We start from the raw sequence: 10,083 nt of genomic DNA on the forward strand, positions 1-10,083 counted from the left end.
AAATCCTATTAATATGGTTAGTTCTTCTATGCTTAATGATTCACATGTAGACTTGCTTGCTGCCAAGATAGGGAGAATGTTGGCTTCACAAATATCTCAAATTGTCCCTTATTCTTCTTCTTTTTATGACTCACCCATGCATGTAGAAAGCAATTGTCCTATAAAGTATGAGCAAGTGAATGCTATTTACAATGGGAAACAAGCTTTTGGTGGGAGGCAAGGGCAAGGTGTATATTCCAAAACTTACAACCCTTCATAGAGAGAGCATCCTAATTTCTCCTATTCAAACCCAAATGTGACTTTACAAGACAACCAACCGAGAGGAGCATAACAAAACTCTTTTGCCCATGAGACTTTACCTCATTTATCTCAAGGTAGATCTTTCCAAAACTACAATCCGAATGGTAATTCTCTTATACTTGCTTCTACTTCTTATGGTGATAGAAGATTTGTTCTAATTGAGAGTTCTTCTAACTTTAATTCTTCTAATGTTGTGAATGTGTTATGTAAGAAATTAATTAAAATGAATACCTTGTACAAGAACATGTATATTGGCTTAAGAAAAAAAGGTAGAGAACATGGGTAATAAGTGTGAGAACATGAATTCTAAAATTGATATCCTTACTTCTCAAATGAACATGCTTGCTAACCAATTGAGTGCAGCCAATGCTCAAGCTCCGATGTTACCATCAAAAATTCTTACTAATCCTAAAGCTAATCTCAATTCTATCACATTAAGGAGTGGCAAGGAGTTGGGAAAAAGAGTACAAGAACCCCAAGAAAAAAGGAAGGCTGATAACCATTTTTTAAATTCTTTACTTAATGTTAATGTTTCTAATTCTTCTTTTGCTCCTAATGATGCATCTTTTTATAGGGATGATGATGATGAGAACATAGAGGAGATTATTTGTGAGCAACCACCATCTACAGTGAAAAAGAGGAGCTTGGTTGAGGGGATTAGTAAAGAAAAGGGAGGAGTGGCAAAAACAGAGGAAGCAAGAAAGGAAGATTCAAAGAAGGAAGAAGAAAAGCAAAGTCAAGAACTTGTGAAGAGACTTTCTTTCCCACAAGCACAAGTAGTTTCTAAGAAAATGAAAGGGCAATTTGATCAAGAGGTATATTATTTCTTTCATAAAATTCCTGTAAATATACCCTTGATGGATGCTATTAAAAACTTTCCTAAGTATGCAAAATTTTTAAAGGACTATTGTACAAACAAGAGAAAGTTTAGGCCTAATACAAAGGTTCAATTACCCTCTTTTATGAGTGTTATAATGAAGCCTCAACTCCTTATTAAGTGTGAGGACCTTATTTCTTTCACAATTCTATGCAAGATTGGTAAGATACAATTTTCTCATGTATTGATAGACTTAGGTGTAACCATAAATGTCATGCCTCTTTTATTTACAATGCATTAAGTCTTGATTGCATGTATAAAACACCTATGATATGCCAATTAGAAGATAGAAGCATTAGGAGATCACATGGAATAGTAAAAGACTTATTAGTTTGTGCTAAAGGTCTATTATTTCATGTGGATTTCTATGTGCTTGAGATGTCTAAGGAAGGGAGTGGGGATGATATTTTGATTCTTGGAAAGCCATTTATAAGGATTGCCCATACATTAAAAGATATGGAAAAGGGTAGCTTGATATTGAAATGTGAGGAGGATCATGTTGTTTTTAATATATATGAAGCAATAAAACATCCTTTTGAGGATTATTCTTTGTTAGGTGTGAGGTCTATTGAGTTATTGCTTCATTATGCTTGTGAATCTCACATGATTGATTCTTTCTCACATGTTGATGATGATTTGTCTCTTGTCACTACTTCAAGTATTTATGGATATGATTGTTCTATTTATTTAAAGATTGATACATGTTTGAATAATGCAACAACTCTTTCTCATGATTTGTTTGATAAATTTAAAATGTCTCCTCTGCTTGATCTTAAAATGCTTGAGAAGTGTATATCTTCTTGTGTTGCAAGTATTAATGCCATTGAGGCCAAATCTATGAGTTTTTCTTTACTTAAGCTTGATATTCCTATGATTCCCAAGCTATTGGAGAAAAATTCTGCACTTCTACATGTTAAAGCTGTAGCTAAACCAAATACTTGAAGATGAGTTGCAAAAAGGAGGAGAAGCCATGTGTAACATCTCGAATTTCTAATTCATATATTAATATTGATTAAGGAATGAATTAGTGATTTAATGTGAGATTAGGATTCTAGATAGTAAAATGTTATTTTGACTCATTAGGGCAATGTATGAATAGATGTGAGTAGAAAAATGGCATCCCAGAGCGGAGTGTGTGAGTACGTTGAGGATTTCCCTCACTATGCCATGTGTCGCAATGCATGGTGCAGAATTTTGATAAGTAAATTCATGTGTCAGCTCGTAAACACAGAAGGAAAAAGAGAAAAAGAGGGGTCAAGCATAGAAAAGAAAGGGGAGCTCTGCTAGGGCAATAAGTTTTGGGAGAAAGGACGATGTTTCCAACCTATTACTTGTTGGGTAAGTCTTGTACTACCTTAATTTCCAATTCTACTTTATTTTCTCTTAATTTTAACTAGTGAGAAATTGAATTCAAAAGTTTTAAGGAGTTAATTTCTTACCCTATAGTAATAAAAAGGTCCTTTATGATTAAACTAATACTTTGTGATTGAGTTGAGTCAGAACGATAGAGCTTTCAAGCTATAGGCTCAATTTGACCTAGTTTAAAGAGAGAGTAATAGGAGAAATCTGACTAGATAAAGGTTAGTGCTTGCCACAAGTGGTAATTGGTCATAATGGGCGTAAATGAGCATGAACAAGGGAAATGATAGCAACTAGGTACTTAATTATTACAATTGGCACTTTTAGTCAATAGAGTAATTGAATCTAGGTGGTTAAATTGTCTAGATTCCCATATGTGACAAGTTGAGTTGCAAGAAGAAGTAAATAAGGTTAAGGAAAGCACGGGTAACCCTTCCTTGTGAACAGAAGGGTTAAGATAATCATATAGTTTATTATGTTAATTAACTATTATAACTATGTAGAAGTAATTGTATAATTGTGAAAATGTTATTTTGCCAGTTCCTATGCACGATTCTACATTGTAAATGATTTTTAGCATGAAATTGATTTGTAATAAAATGAAAGTTCATTGATCACTAGTTTGATTGATTTATATATGTGTGTATGTATACAGTGGTATATAGTGGTATAGATTGTAGAAAAGTGAAGAAATGTATGTGAAAAGTATGATCATAGGGGGTAGGAGTTTACTAAGGGTATGTGTGGATGTGTGCATATGTGGAGATGGGATTGAAAAAATCCATATAGTTAGGTTGGCACTATGGGACATTTAGTGCAGCATTATACGGGCTGGTACTATGGGTAATCCGGTACAGCAATATGTTGGGACTAATACCATAACGTATGCCATTTCCACAAATAATGTTCGATCAAAGTGATTCAAATGCTCACATGAATCTTAGCTCGTAAGTTAACTAATGAGATAGATTTGGATACAATCTAACGGTTTGATTAAAATTTAGACACTCAAGTGCAAAAAGTCACTTTTTCAAAGAAATTAACACACCCAAGCGCTGAAATCAATCCCTTAATCTCATTAGACCATTCTAGGCCTTAAAGCAAATCCAACAGGACTTATTACACCTGATTGACTATAATATATCACGTATATGCACACATATCAAAATTTGATCGTTCAATAGCCCATTTTCACTTTTGACTTCTAATCACAAATTGGCACAAAAACTTTACCTTGGTCATTTTCACTATGATATTACAACAAATCACAACTTTACATATTCATAACATATTTATAACTAAATTTTAGCCCCTGTTAATCATTTCACCACATATTTATGAATCACTACAGATCTACAGATCTCTACAATTCTACTAAATTCACTACTTAAAACATGCATGTAATCCCTATAGCAACTTATATACATAATATTCACATTAAAGCTTAATTCATTACACAAACTCAAAGATTTCATAGCCACGGAACCACTACGCCAATCCTGACTCTTTCACTTTACCTTTATCACTATTCTAACATGTAAATTGTAACGATGGGGTAAGATAATAATTTAAGTAACGAAATAACTCTCTATTACTGACTATCACATGCAACCATAAGCAAGTATAACAATATGTATATATATTTAAACATAGCATATAACATATATTTCACTTAAAATCACATTAATATATATCATTTCACATTTATAACTATTCACCATAATTCTCCACTTTTCTAACATAAAGCATGATAGCTATCAATTAAACCTCCAAATCACCCTGACTTGAAACCATAGGCACACTTTAAACTAATATACACTCTCATTGGCATTATGCTCACCTTCAGTGGTAGAATTACCCAGCCAAAATGGTTCTATCTCATTTCTGAATCATGGTTTCCCTTAATACACACAATGAGGTGTCGTTAACTCAATACCACATCTCATCGATACTAAGGAGTTTGAATCTCCAACATCACACCTCAATAGGCACTAAGGAGATAATCTTCAACACCACACTTCGAAAAGGCACTAAAGAGATATAATTCTCCAACGCTGTACCCTATTGGGTACTAAAGAGAATGATGTCATATAGTCTTTCTCTACTTCTCCCTATAGGTCAACTCCTACCCTTACAAACATGGTTTTTTATAATCAACACATTTTCATACTATATACAGCCACACACACACACACACACACACACATATAATTACAAAGTATTCAAAATCATAAACTCAGTTACTTAAAAATCAATGTCGTGCAACAAATGTTTAGTTGGCAAACATGCTTATTCTTAAACCATTTCATGTATTAATACACATAATTCCAAGCAATTACAATAGATAATCAGATAGAGAAAGTTATTCAATTACCTCAACCCTTTTGTTATAGAAAAGGTTACCCTGTGGTACTTTTAATAACCACTAAAGCTCTTTACAAGCTTCTTCCCATAACTTACTATTTAAATATGCTGATCTACACATAATTGGCATTATTAGTCAATTGATTCAATTGACTAAAAATACTTAATTGCTACTAATAGCTATATTTAGCCATCCATTATTTTTTACTTAGCCCATCTAAGTTAGTCACTACCCAATTACCACTTTACATTACTTCAAACAATTTCATTTCACTTACACACAATTTTCACCCCAAAATTCTATTGAATTAGGACTAAATTGAGCTTATAAACTCAAAGCTCTATATTCAACTCCAAACTAGTCATAAAGCTCTAATTTAACTTCTACGAACCTTTTTATTACTATAAGCTAAGAAACTAACCTCTTAAATTTTTCTAATTTAATTTCACTATAACTCATATCTAGAGAAATGATAATAGAATTGAAGGTAAGGATTATATGAAGCTTATCCAATAGGTTACTTGTCGAAAGTGCCTTCCAATGCTCCAAAAACTCTTATCCTACCTAACCCTTACTTCTTTTCTTATCCCTTTTGTGATTTTCTTTCTCTCCTATCTAAACTCAAATGATAATTCAAAACTTTTAAAGTCATTTTTTGGTCCATGTGTCATGGCGTAGGCAATCTTATGCCACGATATGTGGCACAATGAGGGGAATCCTCACTGCATGCCTGCTTTGCTCTGAAATGCAGTCCTTCCACCCTATATCTGTTTATTTAACATCATAAAGACATAAATTATTTACTAATCATTAAAATCTTTAATCCTTTACTAATTACTAATTCATCCTAAATCAATAGCTAATCAGGACTAGAAAACTAGGATGTTACATTTTCTACAATTCTATTATGATTTCTCATTATTCCTTTATGATTAGGTTGTTGAGTATTGCTATAGAGTTGTACCTCTGATTGCTATTTAATAAATGACTCTTTCAATGATTTATGACTGCAACATTCTCACGATTGAGCTAGCAAGAATGAAAATAAATGGAAACTTTTTAGAAAATAGAAGGGAACTTATCAAATAATGATTGATGAAAAGACGATAGCTAGATGGCGATAGTGATATGATGTAACATCCTAAATTTCCTAATCTTAAGTTTAGAGGTTAATCAAGGGTGAAGTGAAAGTTAGTGTGGGATTAGAGATTCGAATGATTAATTGATATTTAACTTGTTTGTGTGTTGTATGAATAGATATAGGTGATAGGAGTGCATTTTAGGTTGAAGTAAGTGCGCATGGTGAGAATAAATCTCACTGTGCCATACGCCGTGGCTTGTGCTGCATACGTGTGGTGCATAGACCAGAAAATCACTCCTTAAGTCATGAAATTGGGTAATTTTCAGAAGTAAAAATTTAGAAACACACAAGATAGAGAGAGGAGAAGGGCTGAGGAGCTAAGACAAGTTATTTTGGAGCAATAGAAGGTGATTCAGATCGGTAACATGTCAAGTAAGTTACATATAACTTTTACCTTCCATTCTACATAAATTTCTCTAAAAATGAGTCATGAAAAAATTGAATTGGTGAAATTTAAGGGGTTTAATTCTTTCCTGATAGTAATAAAAATGCTCTTGGAAGTTAAATTAGAGCTTTATGACTGGTTTAGAGTTGAACAATAGAACTTTGAACTTGTAGGCTCAATTTTGGCCTTTAGAGAGAGAAAGTTAAGGCAAAATTTTAATTTGAGTAAAATAAGTCCAATTAAGGTGATGTAAAGTAGTAATTGAGTAGTCATGGACTTAAAATGGATAAATGAAAAAGAGTTTATGGATGAGTATAGCTCTAAGTGGTAAAAATGAGTTCTTGATCAAAATAGACCAAATGACTAAAATGTGCCAAATGTGTTCAGATTGGCATAGTGGATGTATGAGTAGAGAAAGGAAGCTTGAGATAAGCTTGTGTGATAGTTGAAATTCACGGTTAACCTTTCTAATGACAAAAGGGTTAAGGTAACCGAATAACTTCCTTTATTCGACTGCTTATTGTAACTGTATGTTAGTATGCTATGTAATGCAAAAAATGGTTTTGAATTAAGCGTGTTTTATAGCATGGAGTGATTGTTGAATATGAAATGGCTTTTGATTGAAATAAGCATGGAAATATATGTTTTGTAATGAAAAATATTAGATTTGTAACACACCAATTTTTTTTTAAATAATTTAACTCAACCATAGTTGGATTACAGCCACCCAACACATTTTTATATCAATAATTTTAATATAAAATATTTTATAATTGGCTTCAACTCACACAATATAACATTTCAGATAAATTTTTACCTCCCACATGCCATTAGGCTAAATCACATTTGTTCATCCTTATACTCCCAACAAGTAAACTAAATCACATTTGTCCATCCTTATACTCCCAACAAGAAAAATAAACAATTTAGTCAATTTTCAACACAAGCTAGTTATTTGGCCTCATAATCATGCCATTTTAACCGATCCAAAGTAAACCAAATATTAAAATTACAGTCATCCAAATTGTACCAAAAATAGAAATAGTTTGAAAGGCATGATTACATTTATATATTCATATAATTGTCAATAAATAAAAAGCCCTAATATTGGCAATATAACACATTATAAATCATAAATCAAATACCTAAAAGAGACAGTGGATCTATGCCACTAAGCCTCTGGAACTCCTCCACGTGTCACTCGTGGCTCTTCTCCTGAAAATTGTTAACCACATAATGAGACTCAAAAGTCCTAGTAACCAAAGCCAATTTATGATAGTGTATACAAACAGTTAACTGTGTGCTTACTAAGTGAGAACCAAAAATAATATAATTCCAACAAAATATAAGAAATATTACAATACACACAAATAACCATCCTTATATCCCTCCATTAACCTCGAGCCATAGCCCTCACTCGGTGCTAAATTACCCGGCTAAAGGTAGATTAACTCAAGCCCTTACAAGCCACCTATTGAGCTCCAATAGGGGCGTACCACGTGGCACATAAATACAACAACAATAGCAAGTCTCCCAACACCTCCCATAATAATCAAACAAATTCATAATAATATTACACAATTATACAATATTACAAAATTCATAATTTTCTAAATAATCACCCAATTAACATGAAGTAACACTAATCACAAATTAAAAGCATGGTTACCTTGTGGCTTTTTCAATAAATTATTCCTTAAAATTTCTCTCCCACCACAATCTTCACCAATAATACAATCTACAAATAACATATTATTTATAAATATTAGTTTCAATTTTTGAAACTAATAAAATAATTCTAATAATAGAATTAAAAATGTAACATAATTTCTAATCTCAATCTTAATACAAATCTAGAATCAATACTATTAAGTAAAATTTTTAACTCTTCTTTTAGTCATCAATAAACATTAATAATCTAAAAATCAACTTCTAAACTAATTTCTATTATCAAAATTTTCTTTTTATTTTATAAATTTGTACCTAAAATACTCAAAAATTAAAAATTGAGTCTCTAGCTTAGAATCATAATCCTATAGCCATAATAATTCATTTTTCATCCCAAATAATCATCTAAACCTCAATAAATCAATATATATTTTCAAATCTAGTTTAGAATTTGATCCATAAGCCACAAATTCAAAGATCATCAACAAATTTATACTCTAGAACATTTATTATACTACTAACAACCTCATAAACCATATTTATTCAACATAAATTCATCCCTCTTCTGGATCCTAAATTTTCTACCACCATAAAATCAGAAACCAAAGAGGAAGGATGACTAATAAAATTTTTAGAATACTTACTTAGTCTTGAAAAGCTTAAAATCACACCCTAAATATCCTATTAAAAACTCTTACCTTAAAAATTCAGATCTTCTGCATCGACGAATCACACTCACTCTGCCTCAGCTCGCGCACGAAGGAAAGAATGAAGAAACGAAGGAAAAAGGTGAGTTTTTATAAAAATTCAGTGGGTCCCACATTTTTTTATTATTTCTTCTTTCCTCTCTCTTCTTCTCCTTTTTTTTTATTATTTTATACATAATCATACACCGAAAGCAATTTGTTCTTCTTCTTCTTCTTCCCTTTTTTTTATTCATACCTTTTCTCTTTTTTTTTATAATAATAATAATAATAATTTAATAATATTTTTTAATTAATTAATTAATAATTTTTTTAAAAAATTTTAATTTAAAATTATATCCTAAGTTAGATTTAATAATTATTTTCTACTAATTTGCTTACCTTTAAATATTTTTTAAAATTTCTATTAACCCAAATTAACTATTAAAATTTAAATTGGAATGTTACAATATGCATATATTATGCGCAAGAAAGTGTTAAATGATAAATGGGAACCTTAAATGGTTCAGGAAAGCATGATCATAGGGGTGGGAGTTCATCCGAATGTATGAGATGATAAAGACCATGTGGCAAGGTTTCTTTAGTACTCATAAAGGTGCGGTGTTGGAAATAATTCTCCTTAGTACCTTGAAAGGTGTGATGTTAAAGAAGATCTCTTTAGCACCTATTGAGGTACGATGTTAGAGATAAGAGACTCCTTAGTATCTTTGAGATACGGTGTTGGAGTCAAAGACACCCTATTGTGTGTATTGGGGGAAATCATAGTCCATATTGTGTGTTAGAACATCTTTAGTTGGGTGATTCTACTACTACAGGTGAGCTCAAGACTAATGACAGTGTATATTGGTCTAAGATGAGCCTATGGTTTCATGTTGGGGTGATTCAAAAGTTTGGTTGGTAGAGATCATACTAGTATGTTATGTGATATGATGAAATATCTTGAGATAACATGAAATCCTTTATGATTGAGGAAAAGTTGAGAAAGAAAATGAGTTATATGATAAAAATGCTACTTTATGAGGTTTTAATGATATACTATGTTTACTTCCATATTGTTGCATGTAATAGTCAATAAGAATGAGTTATTCTGTTACTGAGATTTTTATCTCACCCCCATAATTACATGTTTACAAGACCGGGAAGTGATCAGGGCAAGGGAAGAGAGTCTAGACCGGCTTAAGTGTGAAGCCGTGTACTTTGAGGTTGTGTAATAAACTAAATTGAGATTGTATATATAAGTGTGTATGAGTGGCCATATGGTTTCATACATGTATTGAATTGATT

Source organism: Prosopis cineraria, unplaced genomic scaffold, assembly GCF_029017545.1.
Source record: "Prosopis cineraria cultivar Desert tree isolate PC_DT_omini unplaced genomic scaffold, ASM2901754v1 PC2, whole genome shotgun sequence".
In the NCBI taxonomy this organism is placed as follows: Eukaryota; Viridiplantae; Streptophyta; class Magnoliopsida; order Fabales; family Fabaceae; genus Prosopis; species Prosopis cineraria.